This window comes from Chiloscyllium punctatum, chromosome 26 (genome assembly GCF_047496795.1).
Source record: "Chiloscyllium punctatum isolate Juve2018m chromosome 26, sChiPun1.3, whole genome shotgun sequence".
In the NCBI taxonomy this organism is placed as follows: Eukaryota; Metazoa; Chordata; class Chondrichthyes; order Orectolobiformes; family Hemiscylliidae; genus Chiloscyllium; species Chiloscyllium punctatum.
Genome location: NC_092764.1, coordinates 33,898,879 through 33,920,440, shown reverse-complemented (window position 1 = coordinate 33,920,440; position 21,562 = coordinate 33,898,879). Strand labels below are relative to the sequence as shown.

Genomic DNA, 21,562 nt, shown 5'->3' with positions numbered 1-21,562 from the left:
ACTGTAAACTGCTGCCATTTGCTTCATATTGCCAACCATTGAATGCCTGATTGTACTACAGTCAATAAATTGTTGATGTCATCATCATCATCATCTGAAGATGCACAACATATTAGCATTTCCATTTTGCTTAAGATAAATTATTTTACAGTTTTATTTTGAGTTAAATTAATTTTTAGTTAATTAGTTTTCAACCTAGTTCCTATTGTCTGATGCATAGCCTATAGTTGCTTGTAATTTAGTACTCATTTGTCAGTCACAAGGCACAGCAATTGTCAGTGTTAGTTAAAACGGGTGTTTTTCTATGGCTGAGCTATTGTAGCAGTTTAAAGGGGAATATCCGTTCAAAAAATACAATTGCAGCACTCAACACGGTGCAGCTTTCTTTGTCATGACCAAATTTTGAGCAATCCCTTTGACTGATGTTCTTAATTCTATAAAGTGTGTTCACATTTTCACTGGCCTCATGTCATATTAGTATATTTGAATTTATTTTTCTTGGCAAATTTTTATGTAATATAAATTCAAACGTTGGTTCAACCTGTCAAATGTAGTTTAAACTGAAATATATTTCTGTGCCAGAGTGGAACAATGTATTGCTCCATTTGAACAATTATAGTGTTGCAATCTCTCAAATAGAAGTCAAGATGCAGATATCAATCCAGATTTCAAAAACAGGAACTTGATCCTTTAATGAGCAGGATGCTGCTAAATCACTTAGTAAAGTGATTGTCACTGCGTTGTACATGAGCAGGAATGTTCTCAACCTGTAGAAGAATAAGATCTATTGCACTGTTGATTAAAGGTGGATTTGAGAAGCACTGAAAACAATTTTAACTGAGTTGGAAATACCTTTGGAAGTGTTGTTGAAAATAGACACATTTTGTTGAAGCTTTCTGTGTTGCACTTATCATGATGTTTCACAAGAATACAAATTCAAAAAGAGGGCTCTTTTGGCACTCTGGTAGTGTCCGTACCTCTGATCCAAGAGGCCTTGGTTCAACTCCCACCTGCTGCAGAAGGTGTAATAACAGGGTGGTTAGAAAATATCTACAAATTGAAAGGGAAGAGATTTATACTGCATGAGTAGAGAGTGATGAACGGTTGGGCTCTGTGGCAATGTCTCAATTAATCAAAGTCCTCTTGCTAACCAATCAATATCATTATTCTTGCAAAATGTCTTGATGAGTGCAAGACATAAAACTTTGACAAAATGCATCTTTTATTAGCAGGACACAAGTTCAGCATCATCAAATGACGCTTGGACTAACCTTAACATTTTCAGGTTCTATGAACTCTAATAAAACATATAACGACTCAACACTGAATAATGTATATAAATTTGATTCCACAATGACACAGCTTTGAAAAAAATATGGGAGATGCAAACTAATTAGTTCTTTGAGAAGATGACCAAACAGGTAGATGAGAGTAAACCAGTTGATGTGGTGTATATGGATTTCAGCAAGGCGTTCGATAAGATTCCCCACAGGAGGGTATTGTAAAAAATGCGGAGGAATGGGATTGTGGGAGATATAGCAGTTTGGATCAGTAATTGGTTTGGTGAAAGAAGGCAGAGGGTGATGGTTGATGGGAAATGTTCATCCTGGAGTCCAGTTGCTAGTGGTGTACTGCAAGGGTCGGTGTTGGGTCCACTGCTGTTCGTCATTTTTATAAATGACCTGGCTGAGGGCGTAGAAGGGTGGGTTAGTAAATTTGCAGATGACACTAAGGTCGGTGGAGTTGTGGATAGTGACAAAGGATGTTGTAGGTTACAGAGAGACGTAGATCAGCTGCAGAGCTGGGCTGAGAGGTGGAAAATGGAGTTTAATGCGGATAAGTGTGAGGTGATTCACTTTGGTCAGAGTAACTGCAATGCAAAGTACTGGTCTAATGGTAAGATTCTTGGTAGTGTAAATGAGCAGAGAGATCTCAGTGTCCATGTACATAAATCCTTGAAAGTTGCCACCCAGGTTGACAGAGTTGTTAAAAAGGCATACAGTGTTTTAGCTTTTATTAATAGAGGGATCGAGTTCCAGAACCATGAGGTTATGCTGCAGCTGTACAAAACTCTGGTGCGGCCGCACTTGGAGTATTGTGTACAGTTCTGGTCACCGCATTATAAGAAGGATGTGGAAGCTTTGGAAAGGGTGCAGATGAGATTTACTAGGATGTTGCCTGGTATGGAGGGAAGGTCTTACGAGGAAAGGCTGAGGGACTTGAGGCTGTTTTCATTGGAGGGAAAAAGGTTGAGAGGTGACTTAATAGAGACATATAAGATAATCAGAGGGTTAGATAGGGTGGAGAGGGAGAGCCTTTTTTTCAAGTAGGGTGACGGCGAGCACGAGGGGGCATAGCTTTAAATTGAGGGGTGATAGATATAGGACAGATGTCAGAGGTAATTTCTTTACTCAGAGAGTAATAAGGGTATGGAATGCTTTGCCTGCAACAGTAATAGATTTGCCAACTTTAAGTGCATTTAAGTCGTCATTGGACAAGCATATGGACGTACGTGGTATAGTGTAGGTTAGATGGGCTTCAGATTGGTATGACAGGTCGGCGCAACATCGAGGGCCGAAGGGCTTGTACTGCGCTGTAATGTTCTATGTTTAATTGAGATGTCGCGATAATGAAGAATGCACCATTTAGTTAGCGGTAACGGTTTATTTCACACTGAATGCTCAATACACAGCACCCTGTTTGTTTTACAAATAAAAAGATTTGTATACACATTACAGTTGTTTCAACTTAGCTTAAATAGTTTGTGCCTTAGTTTAATTGGAGTTAATCCTCCTGGTTTGAATTTTAACAAAACTTGGAAATTAACTGTCAGTCATTATGTAACTGTTGCATTTTTGGTGACAATGCATCAATCAATCAGAGTCTACTTGCCAAACAATCAGCAGTCTCTTCTCATACAGTATAAAATGCAGTTCTTCTTTACATTGGTATTCAAATGGTATTCTGATGAGTGTAAAATGCAAAGCTTTTGACAAAATACATCATTTTTCTTCAATGCTCAAGTTCTCTACTACCAAATCATTGCTTCTGCAATCTGGAGAGAACATGTCCAATTTACATAGCTGCTTCTCAATACAATTCCTCCAATCCCTCGAACATTTTTGTTGCCCTCGCTTGTGTTAGCTACAATATCTTTTCTGTATTCTACATAGTATTCCATGTGCAATTACACCAACGATATAAAATAGGCAGGATTACCTCATTATTTCAGCTCTATGTTGATGTGGGGGACAATGCTAAATTTCAAAAGGACACTGGGAGATTGGTGGAGTGCGTGAAATGTGTAATTCAATGCAGAGAAACGTGGTAATGCATTTTGTTATAAAGAACATTGAGAGACAGTATAAAATAAAGAGTACTGGTCTAAAGGATGTTCGTGAACAGATGCACCCAGTTGTATTTGGGCGCAAGACATTAAAGGTGGCATAACAGATGAAGAGCACAAATATTAAAGCATATAGTGTCATAGGAGCATAAAGTACAAGAGCAGGGAGGTTGTATTGAACCTGTACAGTATAGAAACTGGAGGGCATCAAGACTATACAACCATTTCACAAGATCATGGCTGATCTGTGACTCAATTCTATATTATCTGCCTGTTGTCCCATATCCCTCATGGTCTCTGGATATGCTCCTCTTATATCTTGAAAACATCAATTAAATTACTCTTTAATCTATAAATTCCAGAGGATGCAATACTAGTTTGACCTTTTAGAGTACAGATATCATTCTTGTAAATCTATAGTACACTCCTTCAAAACTATTACCTATTATCTTCCTAAAATGTGGTGCCCAGAACTGGTCTTCCTTGAATTCTGGTTCTTTAATGGCCAAAGTTCCATTTGCCCTTTTGATTATTTTCTGTATTTGTTAATGACATTTTAATGATGTCTGCACCTGGATTCAAGTAATCTTGGACTTCAGTAGTTTCTAGCTTTTCATTACTTCCTTGTAAATCTGTGCCCCCTCATTCTTGAAAGTACTCTGTTCTGCCTTTTACAGGTGTGGAGTAGATGATGTCACATTCATCCTACACTGAAATTTACTTTTCATAGTTTTAGCCATTCATTTATCTATCAATGTATCTTCATAATATTTGCTTCCATTTACACTGTATATAGTGCCACCCAACATTTGTTGTCAGCAAACTTGGATCTGTAGCTTTTTATCCATCAATTGATACTCCAATTGTTATTGTTATTGCAGATTGCTATGAATCAGGCTCTCTATCCATATTCCTGAACTCTGTCTCTTGCCTCTTAACCCATTTCCAACCGAGGTCAATAATTTGTATTTAATGCCATGAGCTTCAGATACCTGCTGGAAGCCTATATCAATAATATCCACAGACATTCCCGTAACTTTTATTTTAGTCAACTCTTCAAACATTGAAACATTTGTCAGGCATCATCTACCATATGGACACAGGTGATCAGTAACTATGCTGGTAGCAATGCAAATAGTGTCACAACATATCTTTAATACACTGCCATGCCCTTTTCTTATCAAATAAGTTAACTCCCTTCTATGTTAAAACCCTGGCAAGAAAAGCTTAATTAGCATTTGTGCTGCTTGTGTCCGAACTGTTGTCATGTTCTCATCTGATGCTGTTTTCAGTGGCTCCATTCAAGTCCTGGATTTTCTTTACTGTTGAGAAAAGAAAATAATCATTTATCTTGTCATTTTACAGATCAGTTACCAAAAGGCCATAAGAGGAATGAAATTCGACCATTCAACCCATTGAGTCTGCTCCATCACTCAATCTTAACACCATTCTCCTGCCTTCTCCCTGTAACCCTTGATCCTCTTTACTAATCAAGAAGCTATCTTTCTCTGCCTTAAGTAGACTCAGGACTTGGCCTCCACAGTCTTTTGTGTGAATCTTCTACAGATTCACCATTGTTCGTCTGAAGAAATTTGTCTCACTTCATTTCTAGAAGTTAACTATTCATTCTGAGGTTGTGTCCTCAGGTCCTAGCTCTTCTAGTAGAAACATCTTATGTATGTCCACACTATACTTTCAGTATTCCATACATTTCAATGAAATTGAATCCTTATCCTTCTAAACTCCATCGAGTACAGACCCAGAGTTCCCAACCACTCCTCATGGGAAGCCCTTCAGTCACAGCATCATTCTTATAACCTCCTCCAAGGCCAGTGCATCCTTCCTTAAATTCCGGGCCCACAATAGCTCACGATATTCCAAATGCAGTCTGACCAGAATTTTAGACAGCTTTAGCAGTATGTCCCTGCTCTTCTATTCTCGCACTTTTGAAATGAATGCTCACATTCCAGACGTAGACACACTCTTCAGTAAATCTTGTTCAAATTGGTTTCTAACATTTTCTTAATTTCCACTATTATAGTTTACTGTAAAGTTTAATCATTCAAAAATGTTTACCATAGGTCCAATCATCAAACCACTATTATTTTGAATCAACTTTTATTATTCCAGTGAAATACTGAAACCAATCAATCTTAGCATTTTTATTATTCTTAATCTGAGTGATTTCCCCTCCTCCTTCTCCCCTGAAAACAACAATCGATCATTACACATGTGACACTTCTTTGAATTTACTTTATTAACAGATAGTTACTTGACCTTCATTCTATATATTTGATGCTGTGCAGAAACAGGTCATTCTATGCCAGCAGAAACGTTTAACAATTAGCAGTAACAATCCATTTTTTATATGTCTGGTCATTTTCCCTTCTCCAGATCTCTACCTCACCTTCCACCACATCTCAAGAGTCTCGAACTAAATTTCATCTATAAGAAATTGCTCATAATTTATCATGTTGTCTTTAAGCTTTGTACCATGAAGCTAATATTCACAAAATTGATAGAACTTTTTCTTAATTTCAAAGCTGATACCATAATCAGCAAAAGTGTGCTTTTTTAAATAAAATCAACACAAATTTGCATACATTGTAATCTCTAATGTTCAAAAGTGCTAGGGATAAAAAGTTCAGAAATGGTTCCATTTTTTGGAAAGAAAAATTGCTTAGAATGTATTTATATTTTGTCACCAGATATGAGGTGACTGGATGGCAGCAATGAAATATTTTGAGGGGTGAGAGTGACCTTGAAAATGCCCATGTTACTCAGACACCAGATAGTTGCAAGATGTTATTTACAGTGGAGGAGGGAGCCAAATTTGTAGAAAATTATTGTCTTTTTCTAAGTTTTAAAGTGCATATTGATTTTGTGCAATGCCTTCAGTATGGATCTATTATGGAAGTATTATCTTCAAGTGTAATTTTACTGCATAATAGAACTTGTTTCCATAAAATTGGAATATGTCTTTATTCACAAAATTGCAGTTTTGAAGAAAATTTAAGTAATTGAGCTAGTGAATTAAGACAGAATGAAAGGAAAATTGTATGGTGATTTGGACATTTAACCCCTGAGAAAGAAGACAATAGTGCTGGTTTGGTCACACTGTAAAAGCAAAACTCCATATACGTGGTTTCCTTGGAGCCACTCAATGACATAATATTTCTTTTCTGTACATAGTTCATCTTAACCAACCAGTAGTACGAACGTGACATTTTAAAAACTCTGTCATGTTCACAAATTCTAGTTTTTTGGTGTTTTTCAAAGTGAACAATGTTTAAGCTAGGGAATGAAGATCTTCCAATTTTTATATGCATGGCTCCCATCGAACACCTCCGATCAATTGTAGCATAACCAGGTGCAGAGTAAAATTCCCTTAACTTTTACCAAGGACCCTGTTTTTTAATATACTTAACTGATGTGACATTGTTTTCTGACATGAACTGTTGATTGTAGATAAGTGATATCTTGGGGACAAGTTAGTGCTGTAACTAAATTGCAACAAAATATTTCTGGGCAAGAAAAGAGAGAGATCTCATAAGTGTTCCTTCTATAATTGCAAACACTATTAGAATAAGTTGCAGTTTGATAGACATTCTGTTCAATGTGGAACTGTGGAACCTATCTATTCTAATGACCTAAGAAATGAGAAATTGTAGTCAGTGCTCTACATTGGAATAAAAATGTGTTCATTAAGATGAGCGATGCTGGCTGTGGGAAATTGAACATTTTCAATTTTGGACAGCCAATGTTGGCATCAAGAATTCCTGTCAGAGATAGTATGACTAAGTACAAAATGCAGCATTCCCAACCTTTCAAGGTCACTGTTACAAAAATGTGTTTCAGTCCTAAACCTCATTAAAGTGCCCTACCTACCCCACTATAGAAATGTGCCTCTTTGTCCACATTAGTGTATCTCGAGATCTTGAATTCAGAACCAGAGTACTTTTAACTCTGATCTGGATTTCAATTCCAGTCCAAAAGGTAATGAGCCAACAACTAATTCACTGTGTTATTCAGGTTTATATTTTATGTCTACAGCATAATTGCTTCTTATTTGTGAGCGTTGGTTTGCACCTTTTTTGCAGATAACTCAGTAATAATAAGTGCTTTACCTGTTATGATTCCATTTATGTTTGTTTATATTAATTACATTTGCTGTCACATTGTGGGCAGTATGGAAAGGTATTGAAATTTTACACTTCAAATGAAAACATTAAACAGCTATATGGTAATATTTATTGATATGAAAACTGTCAAACTATTATTCATCTTATATGATTTGGAAGCATTTTAATGTAAATTCTAGTCAAATTAATATTTCCAATAAAAAAAGAATTTGTTAAGCTGGTAATTAATGTAGCCCACACTTAAGTTTGAGAATATAACATGGTTATTTTTTTAAAAAATCTATATTTCTGAGTTCATTAAATGTCCTGTTCATCATCTCCTTGAATTAAATGCAGATTAACCCTTATCTCTCTAGTCTGTGCTTTATCTCCCTCAGGCGCCATGCTTCTGGGAGGCTTTTGGTACACCAAGTCAAAAATGATTGATTTCTGGCTGATACACATTCATTTCCAAGATTTTAATGTCTATCTACATATTTGTTAAGTTCCGGTGGTGTGCTTATCTTTCTTTTATATAATAAGGAGCAGTATTTTTCAGTCATTGAGAATGTGGCTCAATTAATACTCATCAATTGGTTGATTATTAATGATGCACAAATCTTTTGAAGGTTCTTATTAACTTAACATACCTTTCTAATGCAGGGTTGATATTTGAAGAGAGAGTCGTATCCCATTTTGATCAAAAAGTAAATTTCAAGCTCTAAAATCACATAAGATTCAAACATAACATGATTATCAAAGTGTTTCTGATGCTATGTTATAACAGTGATGACATATGAAAAGAATTTCATTAGCTGCAAAGTACTTTGGAGCATTGTAAGGCCATGAAATGAGCAAGAAAGATTCAAGTTCTTTTATTTGCTCCTTTCACACACTCAAACTTGTTCTGATCCTACAGAGCCTGTTTTTACTGTACCCCTACAAAATATTATTTAAAATATGGCTTATAAGATTGCCTTTTTTGGAAGACAATTTTTAATATGGTAAATTATTGACTTTAAAAGTCATATCAGCTGTTCTGTTAACTGACACCCTGTAGTCTATCTGCTGAAGGTAGCCCTTCAATGGATTTTTATTCTGGCACAATTGTTACAGCGAGTCAAAGCTACGAGAATTTTCAGTCACAGTTTAATTCTACAGTGCTAAAATATTCTTTCAAACCATCTTTCCTGCTTGGTCGGAATTCCTCTCAGTCATAACAGGTCCTGTTAATCTATATACAAACCCTTATCAGCTACTTGAAAGTTTCCAAACTATCGCTGCAAAATCGTTGGGTCAAGGGCAAGAGTCAATAGGCCTGTGTAGCCACAGAGAAAGAAATGAGCTGCTTAGGAACAAAACAAGCTTTGATACATTGGTCTGTTGGATTATAAAAGAACTTAAAAATGTTTCACTTTTGGAAAAGATATTTTTAAGGTCATTAATGACCTCAATGACTCTCTAATAAAATTAATAAAATGTATTTTCTTTTTACAAAGTTAACAGCTGAGTAAAACCTACAGCTTTTAAATGCTAAAAGTAAGGTTTGATTAACTAAAACTGCTTGTTAAATGCTTCATTTTGTGATCCCCAATGAACTGAAGGATATTTGTGTATTACAATGAATATTTCTTCAATTTAGTGAAGTAAAACATATTGCCAAATTCTCATTGTAGTCAAGTCTTATGCAGACTATTTTAGACATTCAAATTACAAATTAGCAAATGGAAAATTTAAGTCCAATCAGGCTGAAACTGGGATATTAAGAACTTCCTTGTCTGCATATTTAGACATTCGTTAAACTTTTCATTAAAAGTTTGTGTTTAAATATGTTATCTGTTTTGTTGTCAACACAATATCCTACATATCCAAAAATTGCATTTTCATGCCTTTGGAATGAACTATAAACATAATATTGTGGATCTATTTCTTTCAAACAGAACTTGTGTTCCACCACTGAACATGTAGTAAATTGAGATTTTGTCCACATGGAAATATGAGATTGTATTTAGTTGAACAATTGGCTGAACAATAGTTCGTCTTTTTGTTAATAAAATCCTTTTTGAAAGATTTGATTACTAACTGTATAAATTACATGGATACTCTTGTGGTAAAATTGACACAGGGAAATTAATGAAAGTCGTTTTACATTTAGGTGTGTTTCCATGCTATGTTTACCACATTAGTTACTATTTAAACAGCTTAAAAATGACTTCTGCTACAAAGGGCAGCAGTTAGTCTGAGACATGTAGTCCTGTCATTCTTGCCCTTCCCCATTACTCCTGATTTCTTGCTGAAATGAGGTTAACCTGGAGTGTCATCTTCTGTCGTGGTCAATATAGACAATAGACAATAGGTGCAGGAGTAGGCCATTCAGCCCTTCGAGCCTGCACTGCCATTCAATATGATCATGGCTGATCATTCCTAATCAGTATCCTCTTCCTGCCTTATCTCCATAACCCTTGATTCCACTATCTTTGAGAGCTCTATCCAACTCTTTCTTAAATGAATCCAGAGACTGGGCCTCCACTGCCCTCTGGGGCAGAGCATTCCACACAGCCACCACTCTCTGGGTGAAGAAGTTTCTCCTCATCTCTGTCCTAAATGGTCTACCCCGTATTTTTAAGCTGTGTCCTCTGGTTCGGCACTCACCCATCAGCGGAAACATGTTTCCTGCTGCCAGAGTGTCCAATCCTTTCATAATCTTATATGACTCAATCAGATCCCCTCTCAGTCTTCTAAACTCAAGGGTATACAAGCCCAGTCGCTTCAGTCTTTCAGTGTAAGGTAATCCCGCCATTCCAGGAATTGACCTCGTGAACCTACGCTGCACTCCCTTAATAGCCAGAATGTCTTTCCTCAAATTTGGAAACCAGACCTGCACACAGTACTCCAGGTGTGGTCTCACCAGGGCCCTGTACAGCTGCAGAAGCACCTCTTTGCTTCTATACTCAATTCCTTTTGTTATGAAGGCCAGGATGCAATTAGCCTTCTTCACTACCTGCTGTACCTGCATGCTTGCCTTCATTGACTGGTGTACAAGAACACCCAGATCTCTCTGTACTGCCCCTTTACCTAAATTGAGTCCATCGAGGTAGTAATCTGCCTTTCTGTTCTTGCCACCAAAGTGGATAACCATACATTTATCCACATTAAACTGCATCTGCCCACTCCCCTAACTTGTCCAGGTCACCCTGTAATCCTCATCACATTTCACCCTGCCACCCAGCTTTGTATCATCAGCAAATTTGCTAATGTTATTGCTGATACCATCTTCTATATCATTAACATATATTGTAAAAAGCTGTGGTCCCAGCACAGATCCCTGCGGTACCCCACTGGTCACTGCCTGCCATTCCAAAATGGAGCCGTTTATCACTACCCTTTGTTTCCTATCAGCCAACCAATTTTCAATCCAATCTAGTACTTTGCCCCCAAAACCATGCGCCCTAATTTTACTCACTAACCTCCTATGTGGGACTTTATCAAAAGCTTTCTGAAAGTTCAGGTACACTACATCTACTGGATCTCCCTCGTCCATCTTCAGAGATATTAACACGGAACAATGAGGTGAGCTGACAATTCAATGGTAGGGATTGTTACACTCTCATCTAATATTGTATGTTTCTGTTTTGTTTTCTCATGCCATGCCATAGCCAAGGCATAATGTCTTACCAACTTGATTGGCAGACGGCAATGTGAGCAGTAAACATTGTAACTGATGCAATGGAAATAATACAGAAAACACCATGCTGTCTTATTCTCCAAAACTAGTGAAAAAGAAAACAAAGGCACAGTACAATTTTCACTGAAATGTATTAATTTTTTGAGACCAGAAGAAGACTAAATGTTAGCTGAAAAAATATAGAATTGAATCATTGAGAATTTACCAACCACCTTGACAAAGACAAGGCTCAGACCAGCTTTCTGCAATCTCACTTCTTTACTCTTTTAACAACCACTAGACAGAGATGGTAGCACACCCATCAGTGACAAGCAAATTAAGATAATCATAGAGGCACTGAATAGACATTTTTGGAATTTTATACACGGGACCCCCACTGAGTCTGCAGCTTGTCTATTCACGAGAGGTGAGAGCAAGAGTACAATGATCACTGTATGAATCTCATGACTCCCCACCTTTCTAATCAATGACACCTTCAATTCTCTGGACATTCACAGGCAGAAACTTTCAAGTGTTTGCTTGTCACCGACTGACAGTGCAATGAATTGACTCCTGGTTTCATCAGCAGCATGGTGTGTCTTGTTTTGAGGCTTCTTAGTTCACTTCAGCAGCATCCATCATTCAGAGTGGCTCTGCTGATCATTTTTCACATCACTCTGGCAATCCCATGTCCTCAGGCTACCTGCCATCACTAACTGGACATGTTTCTTGAATAGGCTTCTTGATTGGCTTCATCCAGGAAAATCACTCCTGATGGCCTGGCCTTCACATCTTGGGTTATAACCCAGAAATGAGCCACAGATCAGGCTTATGACACAAATGCAAGAATTCAGCCCTTGATTGCTAACAACTTCCAAATACAGGAATCATCCTTGTACTGGAATATAAATCAATTAAGACAGTATATTCTGTAGATATATCTAACCTAGCCAATGATTAACTTCCCAGCCTGTTGCCAGTAATGAATAAAGTGATGGGAGAATAAAATTGAGAGGTATGGATAGGGTAAGTAGACAAAGTCTTCTCCCTGGCGTGGGAGAGTTCAGAGCTTTTTCACGCAGAAGATGGTGCGTGTATGGAATGAGCTGCCAGAGGAAGTGGTGGAGGCTGGTACAATTGCAACATTTAAAAGGCATCTGAAATAGGACAGGTTTAGAGGGATGTGAGCCAAGTGCTGGCAAGGGATTAGGTTAATTTAGGATATCAGGTCAGCATGGATGAGTTGGACCAATGGGTCTGTTTGCATGCTGTACATCTCAATGACTCTATAGTGTAATGAAATGGCAGCTCCTCACCAACAATTTTGTACATTGATGCTCAGGTTGAATTGAACTAAAATTGCTGGGCATGCAACAGAGTTGATGCAGAAAATGGGCTGGTATGTTAGATGCCAATGGAAAGGCTGCATTTAACTGTGTGTATAGAAACCCCTACAAAAACAAGTAAATGTGGGCCAAAGAGAATACCAGCTGGTTGCTGACATTCGATCCGAGAGAAATCGGAATGGATGTGTGGAGGCAGGCTCAGCGTAGACCCAAGGCCTCAGTTCTTTACAGATGCATTGGTAGCACAATAACATTAACTGCTTCATCAACTCCTCCTCTCTGACTTCTGGTTAGTAATGGGAATTCAAATCCTAATTCATAGCCAGCAGGGGACTTGGAAATCATCATCCTCTTTTGGTCTGACAAATGACAGTGGTACCCAGTAATGACCATTTCACACAAGAAAAGGCTGAGTTAATATTTTCCCTTGCTGTTCAAAGACATGACCATGTTCCTTATTCTCAATATTTTTAGAGACAACATTGAATTGTCCAGAGCTGAATTGAACCAAACATTGTACACGCCACGGTGACCACAGCAGGCCAGAAACAGAAATGTGCAATTAATGCCTACTCAAAGCTTCTCCAGATCTACAGTGCTCAGAACAGAACTGTGATGGAATAGCCAGTTGGATCAAACCGAACCACATTCGAGCTTGCCATCATCCAAATCGCAGGATTAGATTAGATTATATTACTAACCGTGTGGAAGCAAGCCCTTTGGTCCAACAAGTCCACACCGACCCGCTGAAGCGCAACCCACCCATTCCCCTACATTTACTCCTTTACCTAACACTACAGGCAATTTAGCATGGCCAGTTCACCTGACCTGCACATCTTTGGACTGTGGGAGGAAACCCACGCAGACACGGGGAGAAGGTGCAAACTCCACACAGTCAGTCGCCTGAGTCGGGAATTGAACCTGGGTCTCTGGCGCTGTGAGGCAGCAGTGCTAACAACTGTGCCACTGTGCCACAATCAAGGAGTTCACTTGATTAGTGCTCCTGCCTCTGGAATTGATAACCATTTCTCATTCACTGGTGTTCTGTCATATTATGATCTACCGGATATACTGCAACAATCCCTATGATTATTACAATAGCAGCACTCTCCCTCTGGCGCTTGTGTCAGTCAGGACAAAAGCAACAATATTGTGGGATCACTGTCCTCCCCAAGTCTCTCACCACTCAAATGTGGACCAACGTCACCCCTCCTTTTTACCAACTACTATTCAGGAATTTGTTGACCACCATTTGCAAAGGAGTGGAATAATTTGAGAAATCCTACTACTACCTTGGGGCAACTTGAGATGGGCAGTGACTCTATAGCCTTTCTGATGTCACTCAAATTCTGACAAATAAGCAGAACCCACAACAACAAACCCAGTTTGCTGCTGCCAAGTATACAGGTAGAGTATGAAGTCAGCTTTTAACATGGTGCAAACTGCTAGTTTTTGAAGCTTCTCTTCCCTTTTCTTATCAAGTTACTCCCAAAGGATGATATCAATCTGTGTGTACAATTTATCAGAAATATCAATTAAATACAGAATCGATATATTGACACTTTTTTTTTCTAAATCCTGATTAATAATTTGTAACTTCATGACAAGGCAAAGATGTAAAAATCAAGTTCTTCTCACATTTGCAAATACAGGTGAATGAGATTCTGTTGGTGGATTTTTTTTTATATGACCTGAATTGTCTTGTCAGGAGAGGAGTGTGCAGTCTATAAATAATGTACATGAAGAAATAAATAGTTTCCTTTTCAAATTGCAGACCATTTTGTACACTTTTCATCTTATCTCCTCACATTCTGCTTTCCCAGAAACCAGTTAAATTAGAACTTTAGCAATATTGACAAGCTACAGATGCCTACTAGTGAATCAGTTGGCCTAAAACAGGATTAATAATTCTGTTGTGAATGTCCTTACCAGACACCCACAAAAATATGTTTCCAGGAAGACAGTTTAATCCAAATGGGAATTCTAATCCTATTTTGTCCCCCTCATTCTGAGCACTAACACCAGTTGCACCAGACTTCTCTCCTGGTATCATTCAACACAGCGTTGACTTGAAACTAAATGTTGCAACTTCGAGATCTGCAAAGCTCACTGCTTCATTGGGTAACCTCACTGTGTCATCGACAGAGCTTTCACCTTCATCTTTGAGTTCCCTTTTCTGCCAGTGTGGGTGTTCCAAAAGGCACACATGCTGAGCAGGAAAAGAAGTCTTAAGGAGTGAAAGGAACAATTACATTTTGGAAGAGCATATAAGTATCAAATAGAATGGCAAAAAGAGGGTAGAGCTCTCTACTTAGAGTGTATCATTATAACATAGATAACATGAAATATTTTCATTCTCATTTTGTTGCTCACTTATTTGAGTAGATGATTGATTCCATATCTAGGTTCATTGTGTACAAAAACAGAAATGGCTGGAGAAACTCAGCAGGTCTGGCAGTGTCTGTGCAGAGAAAGTAGAGTTAAGTGACTTCTTCACAACTGGATTCAAGATGTTAATTTTGCTTCCTCTCCACAGATGCTGTCAGACCTGCTGAGTTTCTCAAGCAGTTTCTGCCTTTGTTTCAGATCTTCAGCATCTGCAGTTCTTTGTTTTACGTAATTGAGGTTGTTGTGGGTTAGCTTGTGCTTGGTTAGCTGTGATAGTACAAGTGAGAAAATAAATGACTGACAAAGTTTATTTTCTAAATTTATGTTACATTTGGAACATAACTGACCTTTCCTGTGCAAAATTTATATTTTTAATGGAAAGTAATTCCTTATCAATGATTTTCTTTAGAACTTAATCAAACTTTGCTAAATTTGAAATCTGAATTTTTGCCACTACATATGCATGTCATTTTTGTTAATCATGTAATTTCATAGCTTTACTGATCCAAATTCTAGCCTGTATTTTTGGCATGAGACCTCCATATGCCACCATTGGATAAATTTACATAATGCATGACTGGCTACTCAGCAGGAACTATGCAGCCTTTTCTGTAAACTTAGAAAGGTCAGAAGTTCTTTTACGAGTGTAATGGAATAATTAATGCAAATTCAGTAATTCTTTTCCTGCATACATTCCATTTTCAAATCTTTTCTCAAGTTCAATTCATAAAGTTCTCCAATCATTACATTGGAGTTTTGGGAACCTGTTTTCCTCTGAGTTACTTAATTGCACAAATGACCTTTGTTGCATAGTACGACAGCTTTCTGATATGACATTGCTGTTAAATGTTCTTTCCATGTTATCTGTAAAATTTTCTAAAAAAGCTTTTCAAAATCCCTTTTCTTTCTAAAGAAACTCAACTGTTTGATGGATGCTTTCCAGAACTACAAAGTGTGATAAATTAAGCTGCTCAGCAAGTTTTAAGTATCCAAGGCTCTATTGCATTGGGAGAAGCCTGATAAATTAGTGATAAGCAGATGATAAAGATGTGGTATGGAACATGTTTGTGTATGATATGTATTTGAGACGGTCTGTTTAATATTACCAGCACTGTGCTCTTGTCATAGTTTTCCTTCAACTTTTTAAAAATATGTAATCCTTTGTAATCCAGGATACCAGATCCATGTCATGAGTCTCGAACAATTTGGCAGAAGAGCTGATGATGTAAAATGTGCTGAAAGTTACAAATTTTGTACGAAAATTAAAAGATATGTTTAAAATTATTGATAGTTCCTCACCATAATTTCGTGAGTAGACTCATATAACTTTCTAAGTTGTCATCGTGCATCTTGAAATTGGTGCAATTTTGGCCAATTGTTTGTAACTTGCACTCTTTCATCAGTCAGCAAGGGTTTCTTATCACAGTAAGTTATGTCTGTTAGTCTAGAATCGTATGCAGTCATGTTAACCAAATGTAAATACATTTCTAATGAATATGTTACTCTTTATAGTAAATTCATTTTTAATTGATGTCAGCGAAGTGCTCCAATTTTAAGAACTGGATTTTGAAGATTAATTTACAGCTTTACTTAAAAATGCCTTTTAGCTAGATTTCTATGATACATTATATTGCATTTAAGAGCTGGTTTATTTAAAAGACCATTAACAAATAACTTATGAACACATGATCAAGGATTTTCCTCTGCTCTTCGACAACAAAGTTAATTTGCATACTGCCAAAAATTTTACATCTGTAGAACCACTAATAAGATGCACTTCCCTTTCAGGTATTCCACCTGTAACTGTGTATCTGTGGGATAGGTGCTGCCTTTCTATAATATTTCTAGAAAGTAAAGCTGTCATAGTCCTACAAAACCATAGGGTTGCTCTCATTCGAGAGGAAATTAAACTCTCACAAAACTGTTGTCCAGCAACAGAGCTAAACCGTTTCCTATATGCTGCATTGGACAGTTCTTGAATGGGAAGCATTCAAGAGTATATTTTACCCACCTTTAAATGTCACCAGCCTCAGTTGGGTGGAATTTTCCTTAGCCAGAGAAAGCAGTTTCAGCAACCAAGGACAAGGTAAATTGAAGAAAATGCCACCTCCTTCTATCTTTCCCAAGTTCGGGACTAAAGTCAGACTCCCCCACCCCTTGAAACATGGAAAGTGATTGGGAGAAATATTGCATAGGTATGATAGGGTTGCATAACTCAACCCAATTATGGACCAGTCCCATATTGCACCTCTAACCTGACAGACTGGAGGAATCAAATGCACAGGAAGAAAACTGAGGCCAGATCTGTGTGTAACTCGCCCAGGCAGTGGCACCTGCAGTAAGAAGAATCAGTGAAGCCTTTTTTTTAAGTTTATTCGTGGGATGTTGGTGTCTATCTGACCAGCATTTATTTCCCAGCCCTGATTGCCCTTGAACTGTGTGGCTCATAGGCTGTTTCTGAGGGCAGTTTAAGAGTCAATCTCATTCCTACATGTAGGCTGATCCATAAGAATGGCAGATTTCCTTCCCAAAAGGATATTAGTGAAATAATTTTTGTTTTTTTTAAAAAAGCTAAGAGGGATAACATGTGGGCGGCACGGTGGCACAGTGGTTAGCACTGCTGCCTCACAGTGCCAGAGACCCGGGCTCAATTCCCGCCTCAGGCGACTGACTGTGTGGAGTTTGCACGTTCTCCCTGTGTCTGCGTGGGTTTCCTCTGGGTGCTCCGGTTTCCTCCCACAGTCCAAAGATGTGCAGGTCAGGTGAATTGGCCATGCTAAATTGCCTGTAGTGTTAGGTAAGGGGTAAATGTAGGGGTATGGATGGGTTTCGCTTCGGTGGGTCGGTGTGGACTTATTGGGCCGAAGGGCCTGTTTCCACACTTTAAGTAATCTAGTCTAATCTAAAATGTCTGCCCTTTAGGCTAACTTTTAATTCCAGTTTATTTTCTTTGAATTCAAATTTCACCATCTGCCAAGGTGGGATTCACAACATATCCCTGGGATTTACATGAATCTGGGATTCTGGATTATTAGTCCAGTGATTTAACCACAATCCCCCTGCCTTCCCTTGTAATTTGAAACCTGTGTTAAACTGAAGTGAATTCTGGGTAAGATCTGGAGCTTAGTATCTGGAAGTATTATCCCCTATCATGCTGTCCTAGGATAATTCTTCTCCTTTGCACTAGTTTTAAGCTAGACTTCCTAGGCACATCCCTGCCTGTTTATCTCTTCCTTATCATTCTCCACATCCTCATCCCCATCATCCTTTAACCCCCCCCCACCCCTCACCGGCTTGCTTCACTGCAAATCCATATCTGGACCTTAAGATGGAAGTGGAAGAACTGCATTGAGGGAAAAGCTTTTCCCAGTTCTCCTTTCCATTTCTGTGGGTGCTGTAGCCTGAGAAATTGAAAAGCTGTAAAATTTCCTAATGCATTCCATGGTCTGTCTTATCACAAATGGTCATGCTACCCCCACCATTATCCCTAATTGTTCAAGGGTGCTGGTTTGCTCTAGCAAAGGGCTGTTTCACCATTGAGATGGTAAAGCTTGCTCATTAACTTTCTTTCTGTCTCCATAGTCACTACCAGATCTGCTGAGTATTTCCAGCTTTCTCTGTTCTTGTTTGATATATCTCTTGCCCAGAACTTTGAATATATGTTTAATTCCTTTTGAAAGAAGTAATGATGTATCTCCTGGCTGCTAACAGGTATTTTTAAAACCGTGTCCATTTCGCTTTCTATGAATTTGTTGGGATTGTTGTGCTCATGCACACTAAACCATGAAGCAAGCCAAGTTAGAAGGCCATTTAAGATAGATAAGTGGTGGCGTTACATGTGAAAATTGAATTGCAGTCAAGAATTGGGAAAGCCCCTAACAAAATATTTAATTTTTATTATTTCGTGAGGATTTACTATTTGATTGTTGGTGTAAATGACAAGGAAATTGGTCAGCATGAACATGAGATCATGCTTTCCAACTAGTTATGGAGCATCTAGATGGTGCCTGGAAAAATGAGCTGCAGGCCAGGTGATTTCTGTCATGAAGAGAATGTGGTGCTTACCTCGCATCCTATATTGCAACCTCGTTGGATGCTGCCTGAACTGCTGTGCTCTTCCAGCACCACTAATCCAGATTCTGGTTTCCAGCATCTGCAGTCATTGTTTTTACCTCCTTTACTCTCAGCCTATCCGCCTCTGAAGATGTAGTGGATGGAATGTAATGTGGGAAAGTGAGAGGTTATGCACTTTGGTTGGAAGAATAGAGGCACATACTATTTTCTAAAAGTGGAAAGCCTTCAGAAATCTGAAACACAAAGGTATTTCTGAGTTCACTTAAGGAATCTTGTACAGTTAACTTGCAGATTTGGATGGCAGTTAGAAAGGCAAATACAATGTTAGCACTCATTTTGACAGGGCTAGGAACTGAGCAGAGATGTACTGCTGAGGCTGCATAAGGCTCTGGTCAGACCGCATTTGGAATATTATGAGTAGTTTTGGGACAAGTATCTGAAGAAGTATGTGCTGACATTGGGGGGGTCCAGAGGAGGTTTACAATGATAATCCTGGGGATGCAGCGCTTGTCATATGAGGAGTGGGGGAGTTTAGAAAAATGAGAGTGGGATCTTATTGAAACTTAAGGAATACTGAGAGGCCTGGATAGAGTGGGTGTGGAGAAGAGGTTTCCACTTGTAGGAGAGACCAGGGTCCAAAAGCACAGCCTCCAAGTGAAGGGACAGTACTTTAGAAATGAGTTGAGGAGGAATTTCTTCAGCTGGAGGGTGGTGATTCTGTGGGATTCATTGCTATAGAAGGCTGTGGAGGCAGAGTCATTGAGTGTATTTAAGACCGCGTTAGATAGGTTCTTGATTGGTAAGGAGATCAAGGATTACAGGGGGAGCAGGAGGCTGGGTTTGAGAAACGTAGCAGCCATAGTCAAATCATGGAGTAGACTCAATGGGCTGAATGACCTAATTCTGCTCCTATATCTTATGGTCTTATGTCAGTAGATCCTATTATATACCAGCATCAGACAGTAAGCAGGGTGTCTGCTGTCTTATAGCCCATGGCTGCTCGGTTTCTCAAAGAAATTTCATAGTAACTTTACAATAAATGTCTTTGTCAACACTGAGTTTCTTTTCCCCCATCCTAACTAGCTGTAAGCAGGTGAATCCCTATGAATAGCTAAAAAAAAAGTTGTTGCAAGCCAATTACTGACTTGCCTGGTGAAAATTTGGTTTTAAAAATAATGGAAAGTTTTTGTGCATCTATTGTAATTTTGTTTTTAAAAATATAATTATATTTAGTTGACAGACATTATTCTTGACAAATTGTTTAAGTTTTCCAATGAATGTTGGATATTGCATGTGGCTTTGAACTCTGGCTACTGCACTGATGAGTTCTCAGAAATGACTGTAGCTCTTGGTTTGAGGCTGAATAATTAGATTTCATATCAACAGCTCAGCAACAGCTCAGGGATCATCCCAGATTAAAATTTTCACCATCATTAACATTCATAGGAAAAGGATGTGAAAGATTTCAGGATTGCAGATGTCAGCATCATTGTCAAGCTTTGAGTAATTTCAGAGCCGATGCAAGAGCAAGACTAGGGACTAGAAAATAACTATTTTTTTACCAAGTATAGAGACAAATTCCTTTCAATGTACTTTCACTAGGAGGAGCATTTATTGACATATTTGTGTTTCCCGGGTAATCATATTCTGCTTATCTGCACAAATCAGTCGTCATACCTTAGGGTCAATAGAATTATTTTGGTGGTTCATTGGATGTGTGCATTGCAGGTATCTGCTGCCCAAACGTAATTGCCCTTGAGAAGGTATTGGTCTACTGCTGCACTCATTTCACCGAATCTCAGAGTTGTAATGGTACTGATGTGGCTATTTGGCCCATTGTGGCTGCACTGGCTTTCTGAGAAAACACCCTCTGTTGCTACATTCCTCATAATCCTGCACATTCCTTCTGTTTAAATAATCATCCACATCCTCTTACATGCTTTAATTGAAATTGCCTCTACCACATCCAGGCAATGTGTTCCACACCCAAGCCACTTGCTGTATTCAAAAATTGTGCTTCACATCATATTTGCTGCCTTTGCAAATTACCTTAAATCTGGGCCCTTTTGTTTTTGATCCATTTATAAGTTTTTCCTGGTATCCTCTGTTCAGATTTCTCCTGATTCAATCTCATCTCCGCCACAGCCAATCCCAGTGTCCCAAGAATCTAAAATCTTCCTTTTTGCTCCATCTTTACAGCTTATCCTCTATTTTTTTGCTTATTGGCTTGTGGTATTGGGAGTAATCTAGAGGTTATTACCTTCGGTGATCTTGTTTGTTAATTTTCTGTCGAGCTCCCTAATTTCTGATACAGGACCGCGTCCCATTTCCTAACAATATCGTGGGTACCAATGTCAATCAGGACCTCTGGCTTGATCACCTTTCCCCAGAAGACTGATCTGGAGCCACTCAGTAATATCCTTCATCCTGGCATACCAAGGTGGCAACATATCACTCTGGAGTCATGTCTGTGGACACAAAAATGCCTGTCTGTTCTCCTAGTTAATGAATTTCCCCCTTCCACTTTTCTTTCCTCCTATACAGTTAGCCTGTCAGTTGTGCCTTGGGCCTGGTGCTGCTGCACTCCTCTGATGAACCATCTCTCTTCCCAGTATCTGGAATG

At 38.5% G+C, this 21,562-nt stretch overlaps 1 protein-coding gene across 4 annotated transcripts in view; it reads left to right on the top strand.

Annotated features, from left to right (window-relative positions):
* The window catches only part of zfpm1 (zinc finger protein, FOG family member 1), a 268,052-nt gene that overhangs the window by 202,399 nt on the left and 44,091 nt on the right, over positions 1–21,562 (top strand). The window lies entirely within an intron of this gene.